The sequence below is a fragment of the Camelus bactrianus genome, chromosome 33 (genome assembly GCF_048773025.1).
Source record: "Camelus bactrianus isolate YW-2024 breed Bactrian camel chromosome 33, ASM4877302v1, whole genome shotgun sequence".
Lineage (NCBI taxonomy): Eukaryota > Metazoa > Chordata > Mammalia > Artiodactyla > Camelidae > Camelus > Camelus bactrianus.
In genome coordinates, this window is record NC_133571.1 from 8,052,579 (window position 1) to 8,078,253 (window position 25,675).

The following is a 25,675-nucleotide window of genomic DNA, read 5'->3' on the forward strand; positions in this document are numbered from 1 at the left end:
TTCCTGCCTTCCTAGGAGCAACAGACGTCTGCCTCTGCCGTCACCTCCACGAAGCCTTCCGGGACCTCCTCCGGTAGGCTCAGATTGCCTTCCTTTGTGGTCCCTCTGCTGACCACTGACATGTACCTGCCACGCTGCAGTGAAACACTTTCTGACTTTTCCTCCCCATAAAACGTGTCCTTCCAAAGGGCAGGACCAGCCATGCAGGGTGACACGGAGAGACCTGCAGCTCATGTCATACACAGGTTGTTATAAAAAGGAAATAAGTTAAGAGGAGAAAGGTTTTATTCATTAGCCACCAGTCATGCTGGCAATTTGGCCAACCACCAAAACAAGATGAGGTTGGTGGCTGCCTGGAGAAGAAACAGCGGAGAAGCCAGTGAGACCAGCCACCTGGAGAGCCCGAGAAGCAGCTGGCCAGGCTGGGGACATCTGATCCACTGCTGTCTTGGCCTTTCTGCAAACCTCTGCTAAGTCTGGAGGAAGTCATATTCGCTTGATAGGGCTCCCATAACAAAGTACCCCAGACGGAGTGGTTTAAACAACAGAAGTTTATTTTCTCACACTTCTGGAGTCTGGAAGTTGAAGATCAAGGTGTCTGTAGAGTCAGTTTCTCCTGAGGGCCTCTGTCCTCGGCTTGCAGATGGACTGCCTTCTCCTCGCCTCTTCTTATAAGAACACCAAAGTGAAGTAAGCTGAAAGAGAAAAGAAAATACCATATGATATTGCTTATATGTGGAATCTAAAAAAAAAAAAAAAGACGCAAATGAACTTACTTACAAAACAGAAACAGACTCACAGACATAGGAAACAAACTTGTGGTTCCCAGTGGGGAGAGGAAGTGGGAAGGGGTAAATAGGGAGTTCCAGATTTGCAGATAGCACTGTATATTAAATAGACAAACAAGTTTCTTCTGTGTAGCACACGGAATTGTTTTCAATATCTTGCAGCAACCCATAATGAAAAAGAATATGAAAATGAATCTATGTCTGTATATGTATGACTGAAAAATTATGCTGTACACCAGAAACTAACACAACATTGTAAACTGACTATACTTAAAAAAAAAAAAAAAAAGCCACCAGTCATACTGGATTAGGGTCCACCTATATGACCTCATTTTATCTTAATTACCATTTTTTAAGAGTCTCTTTCCAAATACAGTCATTTTCTGAGGCACTGGGGTTAGGAATTCAGCATACAAATTTGGGTGGGTAAGGGGGACCCAATTCGGCCCATAACAGAGGTCAACTCTGATGTTCACAGAAGTGTCAGAAAGTTCCTGATAAAAGTCACAGCCAGTCAATCCGAGAGCCAAGAAACAGGCCTGTGACCACCTCCTTTCTTGGCTTCTTTACAAACCTGGAGATTCAAAGTCTCAACCAGTACTGGTGACCAGACATAACCCGATTTTGCCACCCCCATCTCCTATACGCGCCCCCTCAGCCCTTCCCTCCCCACAGAACTGATCCTACCTGAGGTTTCTGGGTTTGAGCCAAGGGCAAGAGAGCGGGGTCAACGTGGAAAAAAGAAAGAAACATTGCTCCCTTAGGACTCAGATGAGAATTGACATCAATGGAGGCCATTTCTTAGGAGGCCCACTGGCTCGCTTCTGAAACTCATAAGCAGAAGGTAGGAAAAGGTCCAAACGCCCTGGCTGGATGGAGGAGCGCCAAGCCACCAACAGGCACCAGCACCGGATTGCTGACTGCCAGCCAGAGCCATGCGCTGCTAGACAGGAGCCAAGACGGAGCAAAGAGAGCCCTGGCAGCAGGGTGGCCGCCCCGCTCCCCCGACATGGCCCTTGCTGTTGGCTTGAGCAGGGTCATGAGTCTTAAGCAGCCTCAGTTCCCAGGGTTCTTCACTGTTGGGAGCCAGTTGGCTAAATGTCATATTGGAAAAGATTACAGGATGTGAGCTTCCCAATGAACTGACTCATTGTGACCAGACTTGGCTTAGCTTGGCTGCACAAGGCCAAGACAGCAGTGGGGGGGGGGGGGGGGGACTGCTGACTCAGTGCAGGGGAGCCCAAGGACAGGCAGGTGAGGGAGTGGCTGGGGGTGGCACGTGCTCCCTGTGGACAACTGCAGTGGCCTAGAGACACTCCGAGCTCAGCCAGGGGGCTGCAGTCCAGTCCTCTGGGGGAAAGGAGGCTCACAGGCTAGCTTCTCAGCTGCCCCTGAGCCAGGTCTCAAGGCTCAGAGTCCTGGAGGACTTGCAGACTTCTCCGGGAGACAGTCAAGCTTCTTTCGAAGTCATCGCAAGCAGTTCCGATGACCTGCATCTCAGTCTCATGCTGAAGTTGCATCTGTGGCAGGGTGGACCACACTCAGAAGCCCAGCTCTGGAGATATAACTCAGGAGATAACAGACGACAGCCTTTCCTGGACCAGGTAGCATTGTGCGCTTTGCCCGGAGAAAGCCACATTTTTCACACAAAGATTCTAAAGCAAAGATCAGGGAGAAAGGAGGCAGTGGGCATGGTAAGAAATGGACCCTTCCTTGGCAGACAGATCTCTCTGGGAGAGAGAAAACAGGAGAGAGACTCACAAGAGCTAAGCCTCAAAAATCACAGGCACTACATGTAAACTATTCCGCTTAGCCATGGTCCTCCCCTTCGATGGGTAAGAACACGCAAAAGCATCCACACGCTCTAGGACAGGAGTCTGTCTGCTGGAAGGTAAGAGGGATTCCCCTGGCAACCTGGTGACCCCCTTCAGTCACACATCCGGCACATCTTTTTTGAGGATTTAATTTGTGCCAGGCATTGTGCTAGGTGGCAGACAAGATCAACTCATAGGTCCTACCCTCATGAAGCTTAAATTCTAGCAGGGGAAAGAAAATAATCAACCACACAATTGAAAGTCTTTCTGATGGTGGCAAAGGCTCCCAAGGGCTTTAGGAATGTCAGACAGGACCTAGTCTGGGAGGGCTGGGAGGGCGTCCTTGGAAGTGGCACCTAGGCTTCGCTCCGCAGGATGAGTGGGCATTACCGAGAAGGGGATAGCGGAGAGCACGTCAGGAAATAGGAGCAACACACGCAAAAGCCTTGAGGTTGGACAGAGCATGATGGAATCAAGAGACCAAGAGCTCTTGAGTGGTTGGGGTCCAGAGAATGAGGCAAGATGGGCCTGAAGAACATCTTTCTCCAGAAGGTATATCCCATGGGGCCTTGTAGACTTTCTGGAAGGTTTTGATCTTTATCTACGAGCAGTGGAGAGCCATAGAAGGGCTCAGGGCAGAAAGAGGTGATACAGTTAGCTGTGCCGACCTGAGCGCTCAGCCCGCACCTCTTCCCTAACGCTGCCTAGATGCAGACGGGAACACCTGACCTTGTGTTTGGGTCCATCATGATCTGAAAACTCTAATCTGGAGAATTCAAGAGGGATACTCTGCTTCTAGTGAGCAGAGCTAGCCAACCGACTTGCAAACAAAGTTCAGATTTGCACTTGTGTGTGCAAAAGGGCAGAATGTCCCCGGGGGCTCCCACCTGGGCCACACATTAAATGCTACTTGGTCTAGACCATGCAGGGGGTCTAGACCACCCAGTTCGCAGGAAAGAGAAAGTGAAGCTGGCTTGGCCAGCAATGCCACACACTGAGGTCAATAAACAGTGGAGAGGTTGGTACGTTACAGTGATTTTCATGGTCCCATTGAGACCAGGCACCGAGGACTTGCAGGGCACAGAAGCTGTCAAAGTGGGGAGTCAGCCTCCTCTCTGAAACTCTATGGTTCACTGCAAATTCCATCAGAAACAGGAAGGTGGTTCCCGCTCCGTTCACCTGAAGAGAACCACTAATCCCTCGGTCTGGTAGGATTCTCTGACCCCAAGGAAGAAGGAGGCAGGGAAGGTCCTTCTGGACCCAGAGACCTTCAGTAAGGAGTCCAGCAAGTCCCTCCCCCACCTCTGAGCCAGCTGCCCTGCCTGGCACCTCCATCTCAATCTCAACATGAAGGCACAAAGAATTTGTCTCAGAAGTCACCAGTAAGGGTGGAGAGCTTCTGGACAAGACCACTCTTTCCACCTGCCCAGGAGAAATGGCTCTGGGCTCAGAGCCTCTCACACCTCCCAGGCCCCTCCTCCTCCAAAGCCTGTACTCACACCTCACAGTCTCGTCTCACATGTACGCAGGACTGATGCATGCAAACCTCATGTCCTGTCCTCAGCTTCCCAGAGCCTCACTCCGCATGAAACAGATGGAGAAGTGACTGGCAGTGCTCCTGAGAAAAGGAAAACACAAGTCCCATTTGAGCCTAAGACCTTCTGCAGGAGACGGATGTGCAGGCTGCTCACTCACCCCACCACCACGAGAGCCCTGGGACACACATGCGCACATGTGTCCATCCCCCTAAATGCTCACATGGCCACCACAAGGCCTGGAACGGAAGGGTGTCTCCCTCCACCTTCATCACTTCCCGGTCTGAGTGCACGAGAAGACAGTCCGCCTGAATCAAGAAGGACCGCTTGGAAACCTTCTCTCTTACAGCCTTTCTGCCTTTGGTTACAGCAGACCTGCCAGGGCGAGGGTAGGTTACCTCCCCGAGGGCTGCTCAGGGGACATGGACGCAAGGCCCCCCCGCAGACACACTCAGTAACTCCAGGTTCCACACTGGGACCCCCACCCCCACCCCCGCAGCCAGTCCCCGCGGGCAGCTCTGCACGAGGCGGGGAGGGCAATCCTAATAGGTGGGGGCCGTCGCAGCTTCTGTCTTAGTGAGGCCACCCCCTCTGTCCCTTCCCCCCAACTAAGACTCCCCAAGTCAAGACGTTTGTTCATTTTCTTTGTGCGCATCCTTCCATACCCTGGGTACCAGGCACAGTAGATTTCCGCTTCTTTTCCGGCTAAGACTCCTGTAGCCCTGACTCCTGACATCGCTACTCTTCAGCACCCAAAGAGAGCCCCCATTCGCCACTCCGGGAGCACCTTCTCAGGCCGCTAGACAGACCCTCAGCCCCGCGCAGCGAGCAGGCACCACGGTGACAGAGCTCCCCCTGCTGGCCGCTCGCCGTGGTGGCAGGCCCAGGAAGCTTGTGGGCTGAGTCCGTCCGCGCCCCCCCCCCGCCCCCGCCCCCCCCCCCCCCCGGTCAACATTCTGTGAAATTAAGTTCCGCCCCCTCAATCCACCGCTCACAAATCGGGGCAGCTTTATCCAGGAGATCTTGAGAAGCAAAGGCCTTTATATCAGCACCGGGACTCCCCAGACAGCACATCACTTCAAGCAGAACTTGAAATGACACCCAGGACAGGGCCTTAGCCCTGCACTGAGCCAGACTGACAGGATGTGTTCCAGGGTCCTCTCCGCACCAAGCTCAAAGAACCATGGATGCCAGGCGATTCAGTTAAGTGCCCACGCTGACTGCCACCCAGAGAGCTGGCCGACCCCTCCCCAAAGGAATTCTTAGACACTTTGCCCACCTCTCATGCCACAGGCAGCTAAACACAAGCCTACAAATTCCAAGGGACTTGCTGATGTCCTTGAAATGAGTAATAACCTGTTAGATTATCTGGCTTGGAGCCTCTTAGGAGATGCTCTGACCCCAAGGAAGAAGGATGCAGGGAAGTTTCTTCTGGACCCAGAGACCTTCAGTAAGGAGTCCGGCAAGTCCCTCCCCCACCTCTGAGCCAGCTGCCCTCCCTGGCACCCCAATCTCAATGTGACGGTACAAAGAATTTGTCTCAGAAGTCACCGGTAAGGGTAGAGAGGTTCTGGACAAGCACCATGACATTCATTATCTCATTTAATCCATTTAAACAACTCCACTGCAATGCCCCATAAAGCAGACGTCACCATCAGCTGGGGACGGGAGAGATGAGGTAATGTGCTTGGGTGAAAGCTCAGCTCATCCTACAAGCTGAGGACCCTAAGGAGGAGGGGTCCCGGGAACCAGGAAGCTTCTGAGGCCAGATCTTCTCTCAGGATCCCCCCAGAAGAAAAGAGAGCCAGACCTCTCCCTCCCCAGCCACTGAGTTCACCATAGGGACCCTCCCCAGGTCTTCAGTCTTGCAACCACCCACACTAGTAGGTCAAAGGTTTAATGGAAAAGCAAAATAAGCAAAGGGAATTAGCAAAGGCTCATAGACTTGAACACCTCTCCTGTCCTGACCATCACCATGAAATGCAGCTTCGGGAAGGTCTAGGCGAGCAGGCAGCTGGGGGAAGGTTGGAGGCCCTTGTGGATTAAACTTCAGAGCATCTCCCAACCACAGCCCAAGTTTATACAGTCCAGCACCTTCAAAACTTGGCATGGGATTCACCTTGACGTCACAAGGTGTAATTTGCTAGAAGACAACAACTGCTAATTTGTTCACATTTATTAGAGTTAATCAACTCAGCAGCAGCCACATAAATGAATGCTAATTGGCCTCAGAGTCATTCATCATCATTAAAGCCGTAAAACTGTGTGGTTACTAATCCACCAGGCTTGCAGATAAAAGACTTACCAGTCACTTAGGTATTCATTTATTGACTTAATAACATTTACCTAGTATCTTTCAGAGGAGTACACTGTATCAGGGACTTCAAAAGATGAATTTAAAAGATCCCTGCCCTCAAGTGACTCAAACCTGAGTAGAGCTAGATGTAAGAAGTCCTCGAATAAAGGTAAACTATGCCAAGTGCCATGGGAGGGTACAGACTGCCATGGCAGTTCAGAGATGGGTAGTCATATCTCTCTGGAGAATCACAGAGGGCTTCATGGAGGAGGCAAGATTTGGGCTGGACCTTGAAAAATGAGTAGGAGTAGAACAGACCCGGTGGGACATGAATTCCAGGGAGAATGTGTGCAACGGCAGAGGCGGGGGAAATGAAGGGTGGTTTGGGGAAGCAGGGAGACTCCAGGTAGGCAGCAGCAGCATTTGTGTGCAGGAAGTAGTTCACAAGCATTGCTCAGGCCCTGCGGCATGCCAGGCCCTATGTGCTAAATGCAAGCCCCACACTAATCACAGGGACACACCAGTAAACAAAACACTCAAAGTCCCTGACCTCACGGAGCTGACAGCCCTCCAACAATAAGGCCAGAAAGGAAGATTGAAGAACCCCCAACTCTGCCCTTCTAAGTAGTTTGGGGATCTGGGGGTTGGTACTGGAGAGTTGGTGACAGTTTTTAATGCCAAAAGAGTATGATTGGAGACTTTGAGAGATTGATCTGGCCCCAGAGGATAAGGCAAATTTATGAAGAAAGTGGAAAAAAATTGGAAGTCCACTTGGGCAGCTATTCCAGTAACCTAGATGAGAGATGAAGACCAAAACCAGGGCGATGAGTAGGGAGGAAGACAAAGGGTTGAGGAGAAGAGAGACTGCCCAAGTAGACAGCAGCAATTTGGGAATCAGATGGATGTAGAAGGCAGAGCAAGGAAGGCCTCAAACTCGTCTAGGGTCTCGAGCCTGGGTGACTTAGGGAATTATCCAAAACCAGGGAGTCGAGAGGAATACACTGGATGGGAAAGAAGGTGCTAAGTTAAAGCAGAGTTTTCCCAGTGTCTTACCCACCAAGGAGGCAAGAGGTGTTCCATCTGAAGAGAGAGCAGAAGAGCCAAGAAGCCATGAAGAGAGGTCCAGTGGGAAGGGAAAGTAAATTGCTAACTAGTGAAGGAGGGCTGGCTGGGGCGCATCTCCTCCAGACCCCAGCACCTTCTCTTCTCTCTTGATGTTTCCAAAGCTCTTTAGAAAGACACCTTCTCTTCCAAAAACCACAGCTTCTTCCCCCGGAGACCACGCAATAGAAAATCCAAAAGAAACATGTGTGGCAAATGAAGTGGGGACCTCAAAGGGGATTTGGATGCTCGTGGTGGTGGATGGACCAAGGGTCTCCACCTCCAAGGTCCCTTGTGGTTTTTCTTGGTTTCTCCCCTGACAGTGATTCTCCCTCCAGACTCCAGAGACCCTAAGTCCTGGTCCAGAGATCCTGACCCATCATCCCCAGAGCCCAGGCTGGCCCAGATTCCAGATGATGGTCACCACTGGCATCAGAAAGCCCAGATCAGAAGTGACCCTCCTGGCCAGCATCCGGGGCCTCTTACCGGCCCCCAGCATCACACCACATCAGAAGCAGGCAGGCCCAGACGGGTCTGGCATGGCAGCTCCCAGGCTGGGGTGGGAAAGTTGACATCTCAGAGTTTACTCAAAATGCATGTGCCCCGACAGAGAATGTGACAGGGAGTCACAAGGACTCGGGAGGGGGTGGGAGGGGCACAATCAGGACATTTCTCAGGCTTGCAGTGGCCAAATGCAAACACCTCCACCTTGCAACCGCACCACCAAAGTCTCAAAAACAGAATGAAAATCAATTTCCCGCAAAGTAGTTGGTTTCCAGCCGGTGGGTATAGCTCAGTGGTACATGAACAAGGTCCTGGCTTCAATCCCCAGTACACCCATTTTAAAAATTAAAAAAAAAAAAAAAGGAGTTGGTTTCCTTGGAGACCTGGAATTCCCTCAGTGGCAGAGTTTCTTCATAAATGGGTAAGAAAAGTCACAGCTGCCTCCATTTTTTAAATTGGAACATCTGTGTTCCCTCAGAATGCCATTAAACAAACCCCAGCAAAGTGGAGCTATTCAATTGAAAAATAATTATTAAATGATCAGTTACTCTATTCATCTCCAGCCCTGGAGATTAGAGGGGAAGTAAGATCCATTCACAAAAGGATTCTCCTCTTTCTGGAGACAGACAGCCACATCACAGATGTCTCTGGGCTGTGAAATTGAGCAGGACCTTCCCGGAGTGACTGAGAGAGGTGGTCCACGCCGGCAAGGAGAACCATCACCCCTCGCCAGCGTTGCCAATAACCCGGACACCAGCTCGCAGCTCTCAGAGAGCCACTCTTATCTCACCAGGCAATACACGGCGAACTCCACATAAAAGAGCAGAAGAATAAAAAAGGATTTTTTTCTAATAAATATTCTTTTGCTGCTAATCCTCCCTTTGTAACTGTCAGGCTTTGTGGGGCTGGCAGCGAGCCCATCAGATAACAATGCAGCTGTGACCTGGGAAACGTGAGAAATGGAACAGATTAATAAAGATGAAAAACATGTTTGGTAACTGTGTCTGAGGGGAGGTCCAAGGGGAGTCCTCACAAGGGTATCTTGGCAGCCCCAGAACCCCAAAACCAATGCCACCCAGAAGTTGAGGCTACCCCACAGACATAGAGGTCAGGTGTGTGGGTCTGAAAGCAGGCAGCTGATTTTTTTTTTTTTTAACTTTCTGTGCGGGTATTTGCTCCCTGAGTCAGCTTAATGGAAAATGCAAACAGCATAACTGAGGCGACCCACCACAAGGCACATGCGTTTGGTGCCCCCCACCCCGACACCAGCATCAGGCTGAGGACGCACGCAGCTCTTCACGGAGGCAGCCCAGGGCAGTAGCGTGCTCCCCTCCCGATCTCCGACAAGCCCCCATCTGAAGATGAAGCTGTAGGAAGGGGGAATTTGACCAATGGCTATGTTGTCCTAACCATGAGTTAGGACAAGTGTCCGGACAAGTGCATGGGTAAGATGGAGCCATCGGGACAGAACACTTCCGAGTTAGGACTGCCCTGAAAACTCTGGGTTTTGTATGAATGACAGAGTACAGACTAGAAATACTGGTCTTCTAAGCTAAGTGACATGCCAAGGACTGTTACGTAGATGGAAGGGGAAGACGATGAAGGGACAGAGTCCACGTTACACCTCTGCCCCTTTCTCCAGTTTCCCTTCCCCCCGACCAGCCCCCAGCATTTCTCCGAACCCCACTACATGGTTCCGCTGCTTTTCCGTGCATCCCCGTCCTGTGAGCCCCACTGACCACAGAGCTTTGCGGAGCCTCCAGCCAGACATCCCCCTTCTCTTTTCAGGAGAAACTGAGACTGCAGTTTCATAATCACCACGTGGGGACAGCAGACCAGTGGGGAGACCTGGGACGACAGTCAGGCACCATCAGCGCTGTTTATTATCCAGTTAAACTTTGGCCCAGAGGCCCAGAGGCTGGAGACACACATTCCAACACAAGACCCTTTCTTTTTGACTTTCCTCTGCTACCCAGCCATTCTCACCTCCTAGAGTGACTCCCAGCCCCGGCATCAGCTATCTGGAGCAATTCTGGAGAAATGGGAATGCAGGCACTCATTCTGCTCCCCAAGGAGCCAGAGCCAGAGACACACCCCAGGAGACACGGCAGCCAGGCTGTAATAACTGGGGAGACCATGTGAGGGTCTCAGGAGCTTAATGAAGAGCGAGTCCGGGGACAGCCCACTAAATAATTAATCGAAATGACAGTCAGTGTACCAGACTCTGTTCCCAACGCTGTTCTAAACTTTTCCCATTCACTAATTCGTCCCAGCTTCACAACTTGCTTTTTCTTACTGACATAAATGTCACATAACAAAAAGTTCACCATTTTAACCAAAGTGTACAATTATGTGACTTTCTCAGGACTTTGTGCTACCATCACACTATGGAATTCTGGGACATTTTTATCACCCCGGGAAAGAAACCCAGTACCTTTTAACGCATGACTCCCCAGAACTTACCTCTGAGGTTGCGCCCCCTACTGACAAAGCTTCACATCACGCTAACGGGAGGGAGAAACAGTCCAACCAGAGTTGCAGGGCCGGTACAGGAGGTGAACTTGTTGCTGAGAGACAATAAATGGATGACTGGCACATTACTCAAATTTTACACATGAGGAAATAGAGCAGGGAGGTTAAGTAACTTGCTCCGGGTCACGCTGTGTAAGTGGTGAAGCCAGGCTGTCTGACTCCAAAAGGAGGCCAAGACTTCTGTCTGGAAGATAAAGGCTGAGAAGGAAGATGCTTCCTTATCTTCTCCTAAATGGGACAGATAAGGTTCCCATGAATTTGCTGACCATATCAGAAACTATTCAGAAAAAGGGACATTTGTGGAACATTGAAACAGGCAATTGAATGGCAACGCTCAAGGAGGTCGCCACCCAGTGAAATTCATTAGCTGTGAGAGACACGGGCCCATCTAATTAGGCGAAGAATTTCAGTAGCATTTATTCAGTAGCATAAAAGCACTGGCGGCGGGAAGGACCACGCGAGGCACGATAGGGAAGACAAGGGAGCAGCTCCACGACTGGACTTCTCCCCCAGCTGGTCCCACTGCGTTTCTCAGACCTTCCCAGCCCGTGTCCTTTACTTCAGTCCTGATACATCCCACTGTCCTTAAACTTTCCTTAGTCTTTTCTGGCTCCATGCCGTTGTTGTTTGTTTTGTTTTGTTTGTTTTCCATTCACAAAGCCTTCTCCTCTCCTCTTAATTTATCTAAACCCCGTTCCTCCTGATTAGCACAGGTCTCAGTGAGCTTTTTTTCTGACTGCAGAAGGCACATGATAACAGTAGGAGTTAACACATAGAAGCGTGTGCTAGGCGGTGTGCACCAGGCTGAATGCTTTTCAGTGCATGAGCTCCTTTAATCCTCACCAGAGAGTCCGGATGAGGCAACAAAGACCTAGAGAGGTTGAGTGACTTCCTCAAAGTCCCACAGGCACTGAGTGGCAGAACCAAGACGACAGTCCTGGTCTCTGCGATTCCAGAACGAACGTCTTAACTGCCTCCCAGCTGCGTTTGGCCGTCACAGCGGAGCCCTCCGTCGTGTAGAGCTGATACTGGGTCCTGATTAGTCCCCGCATCCTGGCCTTTCCTCCCTACCAGACCACAGGCTCTCCGAGGGCAGCCACCGTGACATAAAGCTGCTCAGCACAGGGTCTCACACAGTCACATTCGTTTCCTCCTTCTCCTCTGTGCCCCGTAGAGTCCACATCAGTGACAAAGTCGTTCCATATCCAGAAGCAGAAATTACTGGACTTATCTGAAGGGAGAACAAACTGACCCTTGTACCCTGACCCAGAGATTAAAGGCAGACTATGGTTTCAGTATTGTATTGAGAGGTGAACCAGGGACAGGGAAGTGCGGAGCAAGGGCTGCATATTGCTTTGTGGCTGGCCTAGAACCCCAGGTTCAATATTAACGTCAGCCTCAAAATGTTAACAGCACCCATCTTTAGAGCCCCTGATATGTGTCAGGTCCTGTCATAAGTACTGAATTTACAGCATCTCATGAATCCGCGTGCCAAGCCTACGAGACAGCCACTGCTATCATCAGAGCCTTGTAGATGAGAAAAATCAAGACTTAGAAAGGTAGCTTTCCTAAAGTCGCCTAGCGGCAAAATGGTAGAGCTGGAATTCCATCCCAGGGCTTTCTGATGTCAAAACTGGAGGGAAGGGGTGGACCCCCCAACACCTACTGAGGGAACAGCACCTCTCCCCTAAGTGCAAATATTCAAACTTTTCATGTTTTCAAATATTTACCGTTTCTAAAGAGAGGTTAATTGATTCACATAAGATATGGCCGCTGTGGTCAAGAAGCTTACAGTTTAGACAAGAGGACAGATGAAGGGAGAGAAGAAAGATACAGGACAACCACTGGGGCTGGAGAACAAGGAAGCGGCTGCCCGGTGAGGGAACCCATGAGAGCAGAGAAAAGCAGGGGGAGTGAAGGTGAGGGATCTACTTAGATGACTTCTAAGTTTCCTTCCAGCACTAATACTCTGATTCTATCAATTGGCCAACAGGCAACAGGAGGTCTAAGAACTTAACACCAGCAAAGTTCAGAGCCGAGGACACACTTTAGAGCCATCAGCATGGGAGTGGTAGATGACATCACAAAGACTGGCTGGGGTTCCCCATGGGGGACACAAAAGGGATGGGAGCAGAAGCCAGAGACCTGAGCGTCAAGGAAGACTGAGAGCTAGAGCCAAGGAGACTGTGGGAGAAAGAAGATTTTTAACACCAAGTTAGTCCAAGGGTGACAGCAAGAAAGAGATTTGCTCAGTGCAAAACAGGAAGCACTTGCAAGTACCTATTCTTCATGCTTTTGACATTCTATTCATTCAGCAAACACCCTCTGAGTATTACCGTGTGCCAGGCACTGCTCCCGGAGCTAGTGAGTACGGTGAACACACAGGTAAAGCCTGGCTCTCAGGCACCAACACTCTCGGTCAATGCCTATGAGCAAGACATTTCACTGTGGGTGACATGAAAGAATGGAGACCCTGCGCCCAAATCGCTCACAGCTGGGGTATGGACACCAAACAGACACAAGGTGAGCTAAATTACAATTCAATATTTAACTAAGACATGAAGAGAGTAACAGGCAAGAAAGAAACTAGCAAGTCAAAGTTTTGTCCTGCCGCATGGAAGAGACATGGACACGTTTAGAGGAAGGGAAGTGTGTCAGCCCAATTTAATTATATACTGCTTTATACTGTTTAAAAAATTAAACTCTCACATTCCTCATAAACTGAATCTTATTACCACTACTTCTCAAGGAATATAGCTGTTTCTCCTAGGAGTACTTTGAGAAGTTCTTTCATCTCAGCAGGGGCCAAGCCAGGCAGACTTCCTGGAAGGGGAGGCAGGAAAGAGATTGTGCCATCACTTCTAAACTAGCCTTTATTGTTTTCCATGGGCCAGGGATATAAAATGGTCATGAAATGTACAGCAAAGACAGAAGGGACCTTAAGGTTCATCCAGCCTGGTTTCCTTATTTTACAAATGAAGAAACTGAGGCCTGGTGACATGAAATGATTTGTCCCTGGTGAATTAGTAGCATTGGTAGACTCAAATCCCAGTTTCCTAGAGACCCCTCTTCCTCCAAATAGAAAAAGCATCACGTATCCAGGAAGGGGCAGGGAGGCAGGGCATCTCCAAGGTCCTCCGCAGCCCAGTCCCAGGACGAGATCTTTATCCAGCCCCTCCCCTGTTACTCTCCCTGAACCACTCGCTCCATCAGCCGTTCCATCTCTGGGCTCTCACTTGGCCTCCAAAGCTCAGACCTCCTCTGGTCCTGGGACTCTCCAGCAAGACACAGCTCAGAGAGGCTGGTGCAGCCTTCCCCAGGGCTGCCTGGTTCTCACCAGAGCTGTGAAGTGTAACAGTGCAAGCCCTGGAGGAGCCAAACCCTGTCTGAGGTTCTCAAAGCAAACAGAGATGAGGGCACCAGGCCACAGACAACAGAAAAGGCATCTCTGGTGGCTCTCTTTGCTGGAAGGCACCAGCAGAGCCCAGGGCTGAGATGGAAACCCAGCAACTCAGCCCCAGTCTCCACTGGGCCAAGGGAAGCTCCAAGCCTGACTCTGCCCTCAAGGACTGAGACCTGGGATGAGGAAAACATTCAGGAGTAGGGTTGGAACATCCAGGGCCTCTCGGGGGTAGGTGGGGCCTGGAGAAGGCCCACCACCGCCCCAGGGAGATGGGGGAAAGGGCTCTTGTTTCCCTGGAGGCTGTGCCCCACCCTGGGAGAGCAGCTCCCCAGAAATGACACTTGAGGACCTGGCTTGGGGCCAGAGAGCATATAGCTCCGGGTTTTATTTCTCCTTTATAAATGGAGGTAGGCGAGGGGAGGAATTCTTTGGCTGCATGTAACACAATACTTCTGGGTCCGGCCCACAAGGCTTGGCCCTGGGAACAGCAAACAAGTCACCTGCCCTGTCCCAACAGGTTTGTGGACACCGGCCTCCAGCTGCCACTCACCGCGCTGGGGCGTGGACACGGGGGGAGGGGAGCAGAGCCCATCCCTGGGAGAGCCGGGCTGTTGGAGATCTGTAGTCCAGCCCTCAGCCCCCAAAGTAGGGCCAGGCCCAGTGTTTAATGCCAGCAAGCCCTCAGATGTAACTCTGAATCCCTCCCCGACCCCGTGCCATCCCAGTGCCCACTCTCCTCACTGACCCAGGGCCCCCAACCCCAGCTGGAAGCTCAGAGTTTCTTCTCCATAAGTCCCTGCCTGGGCCCTGGGCTTCCCCTACGGATGGATATGTGTTCTGCCTGTCCCAAGCCAGGAGCAAGCGTCTGTGATCCAAATAGTCAGCCACAGACGTCAAGTGTTAATAACAGCCAGCATTTGTGCAGAATTCAGCAGTTCACAAAGTACTTTTTGTAGATATTATTTCGATCTTCCTGACAACCCTCCAAGGTAGACATTACTATCGCCCCATTTTACAGATGTGAAAGCAACGGGGGAGAGCGGTAGTCACTGAAGTGGCAAAGTCAGGACTTGAACCCCAGCTACCTAACTCCCCATCTCACATTCAGCCCATCTCGACAAACCCAGCAGACTGATCAGCGGTGCTGGTGATCAGGAGGACGGGTTATAACTAACGCTAGCTTTGCAGCCCTGGCTTTTCAAACCTGGCAGCTGCATGAATGAGAGGCTCTCACCTGGCAGCTGAGGGCTCCAGACCTCACCTGACCCCTGCACGCCCAGGTCCCTGACCTGCCCCGGCAGGTGCCCCTTCACCTCTCCTGTCCCGCCCTCCCTGTTACACACTCCCGGCCGGCAGGCACCCTCCGCATGCTGTTTGTTTTGCTGAGAGTTTCCGTTGGCTCGCGTGTGGGTGTCTGTTTTATTTCTCCCGCAGATGGCAGACAGCGGGCCCTCCCCACCATCACCCCACCCCAAGGGCTGTGTGGAAAGCAGACACTGCAGAGCAGAACAAAAGCCCAGCAGGTGAATAGCCCGTCTGCCGGCATCTTTTATCCAATCCAAGTCCAGACAATATCCATACAAAATTCCTTTTAACTCCTCTATCATCTGGGACTCTTTCCGCCTGGCTCCCGTCGGACTGTAGCCCCCAACGCTTCCCCTACCCTCACAGAAACATCTGCTCCTCCATGGGGCAAGACACGTGAGCAATTTGGTTTGTTTGTGGGGGGGGAGGCTGTTTGTTTTTTTGGCTTCCATCCATTATGCCCCCTCAGAACCCAGAGATCCTATGCTCACAGAAACTTCTGGCAAAAGGAGACTCTCCAGCAAGGTGCAACTCAGAGAGGCTGGTGCAGGCTTCCCCAGGGTCGCCTGGTTCTCACCAGAGCTCTGAAGTGTCTGGATCTACAGAAGGTAGAAGGTAGTCCTCCTCCTCTGTGCTCAGACCTCGCATCAGCAGAAAGGCTCTCTCTTGTTACCACCCGAGAGGCCCCTTGACAAGGCCAGGAGCTCCTCTGGGGACTGGAGTGGAGGGGTGCTGGGAAAGGATGGAGTTTCTCTGGTTTTTTCTTTCATTGTTTTTTTTTTTTAATGGAGGAACTGGGGACTGAACCCAGGACCTCGTGCATGCTAAGCATGCGCTCTACCGCTGAGTCATACCCACCCCCAAATCTCAATGCTCCTGTCTGGCCCCAGAGCTGTGTTCAGCTTGACGACTGGCGCCTCGCCCTCTGGGAATACACTGAGCCAACACCTGCCTGTGAACTGGCTCCTGTGGGGTGTCAGGGTTGATAAGCTCCTGAGTGTCCTCACTGCTCATGCCTGAGGCTAGAGCTCCAATGGGGCGTGTCTGCCACCATCCCTGCACCCCACCACTGTCCAGTGGCTCGGGCTAGACTCTCTGGTTTCCATCCCACGGTCTCTTCCCTGCTTCTACCATGCTGCCCAGTTTTTCAGATGGTTGTCTCGGCTACCCAGCTCTCGGCTACCCAGCTCTCCTGGGTTTTCTTTTCGGCCCTGGTCGTGTCTTGAGTCATCTCCATCATCTACATCTCACTGTACCCTCATGCTTAGACCCGTGGGACCCCAGCCAGGCCAGGGAGGGGAGCTCATGGCTATCACCCCTGAGCCCTGCTGGACGACATTTTATGCCTACTTGAAAGCAGGGCCTTGAAGATGCCCGAGCTGACCCTGTCTTTTAGGCCTTAGAAGCAGCCAAGGGAAAAGGCACAGGAGCATGCCGGGGCACCCACAGAGCCATCAGCAGGTGGGACGCAGAAGTCTCCATGGCCACCCCCTGGCAGTTCTGCAGATGCTAACAGAGGGTCCTGGACACCCAGGATTCATTCATTCATGGGTTAGATGGCTAACTCCAATTTGTGCAAGCCAAATTCTAGAACGTAGAGTGAACGTGGGCCCCGGAATGCAGACGCTGTCCCTAGAGACACAGTGTAACCCAGTGCCCGTGACCAGCCTGCACCCGATGCTTTCCAGTGAGAACCTCGTGCCTCATGCAGGCACCAGCCCTCGCCCCCAGACCTTCAAGGCCTGGCTCTATAAAGCCTTCCCTGACCCCTCCTAACTGAAGCCAAGTACTCTCTCAGGACATTTCTTCCAGCCCTTACCAAATTCCACCAGGTGTTTTAGTTATCCGGGTGCACATCTTAATCTGGAAACTTCAGAACAACAGAGCTATCTTATTCACCTGTTCTCACTGAGCACCCACTGCCCCCCGCCCCCCAGCACCTGCACTGTACCTTGCACAGAGCAGACAGCAAATGTTTTCTGGATCAACAGATCCAAGGTAATGACCCCCAAGTCCTTCTGATTGGCCGCTAAGGGATCCTGGCAAATGGCTGAGGGAAAATGAAACGTGAAAGCAAAACATGTCCCTGTCTCCTTGGCAACCACATGTATTACTCTTAAGTTTCAAAATAGAAAGTTAGAAAATTCCGCCAATGATGCAGTCAGGGGGTCCCTGCATAGAAGACGACCCTCCCTCATCCTCACTGGACGTTGCCCTAAATTTCCAGTTATACTTTCCTGGTGGCACTTCCATCCCCACACTCCTACCCATCCAACAGAAGCACCTAGTTGACACATTAAACACTTTTTCAAAACCCCGATTTCCTGAACTCAAGGGAAAACAGCCTTCCTCTGCCTGGGGTGCCTGTGGCTGCCTCCCTCCTGCACATCCATCCCCGGTGGGCAGCTAAGCCTCTGTGGTCAGGACCCCAGTGAGGCCTCCCGGTGATTTGCATATAATCACACACAATGCCAGGCACAACAAAGCCACCCCCACAGGAGAGGCTTCTCAGCTGAGTGGAAGGTTTAATCTCTTTAATACAAAAGTATCTGCTTTGATTTGGACGGGCTCTGGGTCTCTTGCTAATGATGTTAAACAAATAATCGCCCTTTATCCTGCTCTGGAGGCTCTGCCCTGCGCATTGTGGCCGCACAGGCCCTGGTTGTTGTGGTTTACGGGCCAGGCCTGCACCTGCACTGTTTTCGTGAGGTCATCGGATGCCAGGCGGAGCTCTTTAAAGGGAGCCAGGCACAGAGGCAGAGGAGGGCGGGACCAGGGAGGAGGCACCAGGCAGACACCAGCGCCAGGCTTCCCCTACTCCCAGAGCCCCCTGTTCCTTCCCTTGGGAAACACTCAACCCCACGCCTCCTCCAAAATCCAGCCCCCTCTTTACTAGTCTCCCAGCTTCTCCTCTTCCTCTTTCAGTGTTCAGCCCCCTCGTGCTTCCCTCCCAGGCTTACTCAGCCCCTCCATTCATGCACTCTTTGCCCCACCATCTGCAAGTCAGTTCTGTTTACTCAGTACTGTGCCCCTTGGACTCAGAGCTTGACCCAACAGAGAGCCTCGAGAACACTATTTTCAAAGAGATGCTCAGTACCTTTAGTCTTGACTCCAGCCCTCTGCCAGGTCATTTTGAGAGTCATCCTGTCTCCTGTATTGATGCAGGATTTGGAAGTTGATAATCAGACATGTGACCTAGACGGGGGTGCCCAGGCAGTCTCAGTTATCTACTGCTGTGTAACAAACAACCCCAAAACCTAGAAGCATAAAACAACAATCATTTTCTTCTATCTCATGATGTCACAGTTCAGGGATTTGTTCAGGGATCAGCAGGGCAAGTCTTCTGTTCTATGAGGCATCAGCAGGGGTACCTCTGCGATACTCAGCTGGTTAATAGGCTGATCTGGGACATAAGATGATTTCACTTTCAGGTCTTATGCCCTCGTAGGTGTGGCTGGAAGGCTTGACTCAGCTGGGACTGGTGACTGAAGGGCCTACGTGTGGTCTCTTCTGCATGGCAGTCTCAGGATGATGAGTTTCCTTACATGGCACATCAAGGCTCCCAGAGAGAATGTTCCAAAAGAACTGGGCAGAAGCTGCAAGACTTCATTTGATCTAGGCTCAAAACTCCCAGAATCTCACTTCTGCCACATTCTGTTGGTCAAGCAGGTTCAAGAGGAGGGAATTTGCAGACATCTTTCATCCACCACACCAGCTCCAAAGGTCTTCTCAAGAGCCACCAGCCCCCTAACCAGCATGAGAGCAATGTCTTGGACCCAAAGGCTGACCAGCCTAGCCTTGCAAATGAAACATCACAGCTACCAGCCTGCACACACTAGGTGCTGGAATCACTCCCAGTCTTTCCCTTAAAGACTGAAGCCACCCTCCCAGCCCTGGCCTAGAGCAGCGTCCCCAGATGCTTGGCCTGCATCTCACCCGCCTTGGCTGTTGGCAGGACTTTGGTTTTTCTTGGCTGCTGCCAGACCTAGAGCTGCCCCTTTCAGGTTTTGGTTCACAGGTGGCTTTCGATGGGAGATAAGGAAGTTTGAGTCCATTTTTGCAGAGGCAACTGCTGCCACAAGATGGGGGGGTTAATGCGCAAGCCCCCGAGCCCCATCCCGGCCCTTGCAGGGTGGCCTCAGCCGCTGAGGGAAGGGATGTCCCTCTGTCACAGCTCTAAGGCTCTTTAGGGGTCAGAGGTGAGCCTTGAGGAGGAGGAGGGCAAGGTGAACAGGAGGTGGAGGGTGAAGGTAGGTTTCTGTCCGCCACCCACTGAGATGTTGAGTCACATTGACACCAAGCAACTCCCAGTCAGACAGGCTTCAGCAGACCCACCTGGTCCAAACCAGCTGCACTTTCCCCAGGTCCAGGCTGGGAGCGGCAGGCATCTGGCAGGGCCAGTGTTTGCTGCAGGAGCAAGGGTGACTGGTCATACAGGCTAGGGCCAAACACAGGTCTTTTTTATTTTCTTCACTAATATGTTTCAAATTTTATTATGAAATAGCCAAGCTGTACAAAAAGAAATGATAAATACAAAAACAAACACCATGCACCCATGGAAATAAAATGTACCAACCGTGTTGAAGATCCCTGGGCCACAGGTATTTTTCTGGGCTCTGGAGAGTGGGGATAGAAGGAGGGGCCTGCTCATTGCTGCACAGGAAGGGAAGAAGCATTGATGGAGGAAAGGGAAGCTAACTCAGCATCAGCAATGGCTGCTCCATCCAGAGAGGGGCCTCTTACTGTAACAAGACACTATAGTATCAAAGGGTTTATTGTAAGAGTCTGGGAGCAGACAATAGAACAGTCCCTCCCTCAACTCCCAGCTCAGGAACTTCCCACATCGCGCAGCCTGAATTAGTTACTAGTTCCTCAGGGAATCTTCGGAGATTGATGTTTATGTCTCTGTCCGTCTATATCCCACCCCGGGCTAAACTCCATGACTGTGCATCACCCATTTTCAATCTCTCACGAAGTTCCTGTGCAGAGTCAGGACTCTTTGTTATTGACTTGAATAAGTGTGATTAACTCTTGGGAAACCCCCATGGTCAATGGACAGAGAAGAGGAGACTTAACAAAAAGAGAAAAAAAAAATTACATTGAGAAATAAGAGCCCAAAGCACACTTAGCCCCCAGATCTTGGTGTCGAGTGCCATTCTCCCGGAAAAGGAACCAGGGCTCCTCGGAGAAATGGCTGATTCTACGGCAAAGAAAAGAAATACACAAGGTGAGCAGACAGCCTAAGGCAACCCGCAGTGCCACAAAGTAAAGAAATGCTTAACAAAAAAATCTAAAACCCTCAGTGAGGGACCCAGGAGCCAACTGAATTAGCTCCCACTGGTCACCACTGGATCATTTTGAGAAAAACAAAACCAAACAAAACTTTCAACCCAAAGTATGAAATCAATATCCATGAGTCCATACTGATACAAATAAATAATTGAATCAATAAATAGGAAAGAAAAGACAGGTCTCCCAGACAGAAGACCTCCACATGCTTTATGTAGCTAATAGCCCTCAGGGAGAGGGAACAAAACTCTCCCCTTCCTAAGTGTGGGCTGGACATCGTGCCTGCCTTCCAACAAGTGCAACACAGGAAGGAGAAAAATACAAGAGAGTAACTTTATAACAGAGAAACCCCGACCAGCACCACCTCCGCCTGGTGACCAAGGTCGGCATCCGTGGGGATGCGTCATGATGACAGCAGGCACCCCTGATAGGAATTGATGTAAACAGCACTTTATCTCTGTGGTCTCCCTCCCAGAAAACCATAACTCTAGTCCTGTTGTGAGGAAAACATCAGACAAATCCCAAGAGAGGGACATCCTACAATACATCTGATCGATGTTCCTCAAAACCGTCAGGTCATCGACAGCAGAGAAAGCCTGAGAAATTGTCAAACCAAGAGCAACCTAAAAAGAAACAAAAACAAAAGGGAAAAAAAAAAAAACAGAAACAGACTCGCAGACATAGTAAACAACTTTTTGGTTCCCCAGGGAAAGGGGGTGGGGAAGGGATAAATTTGGAAGTTTGAAATTTGCCAAGGTTAACCACGACATACAAAAATAGATAAAAGACAAGTTTCTTCTGTGGAGCACAGGGAACTATGTTCAGTATCTTGTGGTGACCTTTGATGAAAAGGAGTGTGAAAGAGAATGTCTATGTGTATGTGCAAGGCTGGGACATTGTGCTGTACACCAGAAATTGACACATTGTAACTAACTATACTTCAATAAAATTAAAAAAAAGAAAAAAATAGAAAAGCGGCTCAAGACAGGCAAGCTGACTAAGGGTCCTGTCCTGTCCTGGATGGGATCCTGGGACAGAAAAGGATATTAGGCAGAAACTAAGGAAATCTGAACAAACTATGGACTTTAGTTAATAATAATATGCTCATTTGTTAATCATAACAAATTATAACAAATTTGTTAATTATAACAAATGTACCACATTAGTGTTAAGATGTTTATAACAGGTAAACTGAGCATGAGGTATTTGAGAATGCTCTGTACTATCTTCGCAATTTTTCTACAAATCTAGAACAATTCTTTAAAAAAAAGAAAAATCCACATGTTCCAGGAAAAACTTCAACTGAACTGTAAAAACAGAGAAAACAAATAAGAGCCTGAGGGGACTTCAGAATCATTGCAGTTGAGAAGTCCCCAACCTGTCAGAACCGGTAAAGAGTCGGGTAAAATCAAACATGAAAGATGGAGACCAGCTGGGGGCACTGCCGTGGCCGCGGAGAGGGCAGTGTCAGGAAAGGGTGACTATGGAATCAGAGGACTGGGGGAGGCAGTACAAGGACCTAGGGGCAACACATGTGACCGACTATCAGAGCTTGTCCCTGAAGGAGAGACAAAAAGAAGGGAGAAAGCGCTTCTCCTCAGTCAGAAGCCCCAAACTAGATGTCCACAAGCATCCCAGGCGAGTCTTTAAAACAGTGCTCAGGGGGAAAGTGAAAAAACAGGATGAGATCACACAGCAAACTTCACAGACATGTTTAATGTGCGTGTGCAGAAACAATACTCGTGTTGCAAGAACGCTCACAAATACATCTTAAATTTATTAGGATGATTGTCCATGGGGATGTGGAAATGAGAATAAATGGGGAGGAATTAACAAATAAAATAGGAGTGTGTTCCTGCCCAAACCAGTAATGAAAACATGCCATAAACTGAGTATAATTAATTCAAACCTCTCCAGCTCAGGGACATGTGTGAGCGTGTGTGTGAGAGTGTGTGTGTGCGAGCGCATGTGCATGAGAGAGGGGGGAAATTATAAGAGTGAAGAAAGAGAAGGGAAGGGAAATAGAAGAGGGGATGGAATCAGGTTTTCTTCAAAACTGGAGAGAAGGCAGAAGAGAAGGCAGTCGAGAAGGCAGTCGTGGGAACGGGAGGGCAGGCTAACACAGCATTAATACCAAGGAGCAGGGGTTCTCTGCAGGAGGGGCGACACCAAAGTCAGCCGGCAGCCAAGGAAGTTTCTTTTTTGAAAGCCACAACCCTCCCTGTCAAGCAGGATGTTCAGATAAAGGACAGAAAAAAAAAAAAAAAAGAAGAAGAAATATTGCTGAGGAGAAGGGGTGGCAGAGAGGAGAGGCTGGGAGCTCAAAGGGAAACCGAGGGTTCCAGTCTTGGTCCTGTGAGAAGCACTGATGGGGGTTTGTACATTGACCAGTTAGGTGACCTGGTGAAAATCTCTTAACCTCTCTGAGCCTCGGTTTCCTCATCTTTAAAATGACACATTAGAACCCATGTCTAAGCTCCCTTCTCTGACTCACCAGCTAACGCCATCTGTGCGTTACTGCGGGAAGGGAGACGAGCTGCTGACCGTGGCTGGTTTCATCCCATGTCTTCGTCATTTCCGTCCTGGGCCCTTTGCTCACCACACCAGCCAAGTCCCGGGAACCTTCCCTCTCTGCGCCCCGTCAGCAGGTATAGTCTTTCACACCCTTGTGCCTTTGATTCCCCATCTTTTTTTGTGCCCTCATTTGTCATGTACGTGGCCTCTGAGGACAGAGTCCCTTCACATCTTGTGTGTCTCTGTACCCCCACAGGGCTGGACCTCGGGAAGGGGTTCATTAAATACTTTGCCACATTCTGCGCCCAGAATATCCCCAATGGCCAAAGACTCTGAGGCCAGGCATCCCAAAGATTGTTTATTCCAACTTTTATCTGAGGAAGAAACTGAACTTTTTTTCCTCTTTTCTAGTTCATTATTCCTAGAAATCCAAGCCAGTGCCCTGGCCTTGTGGGAATTTTCCATCTTGTCTTCAGTTGTCCCAAGACAAGCCACCTCCCTTTTCTGGGCCTCATTTTCAGTTTCCTCATTGGCAAAATAAGGGCATTGAAGGACATAACATCCAGGGTCCCTTCCGGTTCCAGTACTCTCCATCTGACAGAGTAATCCAATGCTAATCAGGTCCCCAGGACCCTTTTACCAGCCAAGTACAGAAAGTAACTGTCAAGATTGATTTCACAGCAATGGGGGAATGAGGAGAGCTACTGGCCGTGATGGTTACAGACACAGGATGAAGACAGCCCAGAAGATCTCAGAGCAGGAAGAAGCTCACCTATCTTGTCCCAGAGGAAGGAAGGTTGATGAAGTGAACCCACATTCTGCAACGTGAGAAATGTGTATAATTAACATGAAAAGAACCTGCTTGGGTTCTACCCCTGACCCCACATCTTATTAACGAGATGATCTCAGGCAAGTGACTTAACCTCTCTGAGCCTCCATTTCTTACATGGTAAGATGCATTAACTGCATTGTCTATCTCACAGGGCTGTTGGAGTATTAAAAAGGATGGTGCATGTCAAACTTCCTGACAGAACATTGCTACTTACCTCGCCTTATCTGAGAGCTTGTTTGAAATGCAGAATCTCGGGCCCCACCCTAGATCACCAATAGCACTGAATCAGAATCGCCCTTTTAGAAACTTAGATACTCAAAAGCAAGAAAACACATAATTCAATTTAAAAATGGGTGAAGGAACTGAATAGACATTTTTCCAAAGAAGACATACAAGTGGCCAACAGACATATGAAAAGATTTTCAACATCACTAATCATCAAGAAAATGCAAATGAAACCCACAATGAGGTGTCACCTCATACCTGATGGAATGGCTGTTATCAGAAAGACAAAAGATAACAAGTGCTGGCAAAGATATGGAGAAAAGGGAACCCTTGTGCACTGCTGGTGGGAATGTAAATTGGTACAGGCATTATGGAAAACAGTGTGAAGTTTCCTCAAATAGAACTATCATAAGATCCAGCAATCCTGTTTCTGGGTGTATATCCAAAGGAAATCAGTCTGTTGAAGAGACAGCTACACTCCCAATTCACTGCAGCATTACTCACAACAGCCAAGATATGGAAACAACCCAGATCCCCCTCAACAGATGATTGGATAAAGAAGACGTGATGCATATACATGATGGAATATTACTCGGCCCTAAAAAAGAATGAAATATTGCCATTTGCAGAAACATGGATGGACCTAGAGATTACCATAATAAGTCAGACAGAAAAATACAAGTATTATATTATATTACTTATATGTGAAATCTAAAAAAATAATACAAGTAAATCCAGATACAAAACAGGAACAGACTCACAGACATAGAAAACAATCTTATGGTTACCAAAGGGGAAAGGGAGGTTGGGAGGGATAAATTAGGAGTATGAGATTAGCAGATATAAACTACTATACATAAAAATAGACAAGTAAAGGGATTTACTGTATAGCACAAGGAACTATATTCAATATCTTCTAAAAATCTATGTGGAAGATAATCTGGAAAAATATGTATATATAACTGAATCACTTTGTTCTACACCTGAAACTAACACAGTATTGTAAATCAACTATATTTCAAAAAAAGATATATCTATGAGTATTGAAATATTGAAATAATGATGGAATATTATTGTCATGAGAAAAAGGACATCCTGCCATTTCTGACATGAATGGATGGATCTGGAGGACATTAAGCTAAGTGAAATAAGCAAGACAGAGAAAGACAAACGTTGCACAAATTAGATGTTGCAAACGTCTAATTTCCAACAAGATAATCAATGTCTTGATGCTAAATCTCACTTATATGTGGAATCTAAAAAACAAAAAAGTCAAACTCACAGGAGCAGAGCAGCATGATGGTTACCAGGGGCAGGGAGGTGGGGGAAATCAAGAGATGTTGATCAAAGGGTACAAAGTTTCAGTTATGTAGGAAGGATAAGTCTAGAGAGCTGGTGCCCAGCACTATGACTATAGTAAAGAACACTGTGTCCAATACTGAAGACAAGCTAAGAGACTAGATTTCATGTGCCCTTATCTCACACACACACACACACAAACACACGTGCACACACACATGGTAACTATGTCAGAAAA

The 25,675-nt window shown here is 49.5% G+C and overlaps 1 long non-coding RNA gene across 3 annotated transcripts; it reads right to left on the reverse strand.

Moving 5' to 3' along the window:
• Nucleotides 1-533: 533 nt before the first annotated feature.
• LOC123612533 (uncharacterized) lies at nt 534-12,198 on the reverse strand. 3 transcript variants are annotated; one of them, XR_012503810.1, is made up of 3 exons: nt 10,502-12,198; nt 4,102-4,220; nt 534-695 (listed from the first exon to the last, which is right to left on the reverse strand). It is a non-coding gene; the product is annotated as an uncharacterized LOC123612533 (long non-coding RNA). The 3 variants fall into 3 exon arrangements; XR_006719786.2 differs by lacking the exon at nt 10,502-12,198 and adding an exon at nt 4,803-4,985; XR_012503811.1 differs by lacking the exon at nt 10,502-12,198 and adding an exon at nt 4,361-4,794.
• Between the last annotated feature and the right edge of the window lie 13,477 nt (nt 12,199-25,675).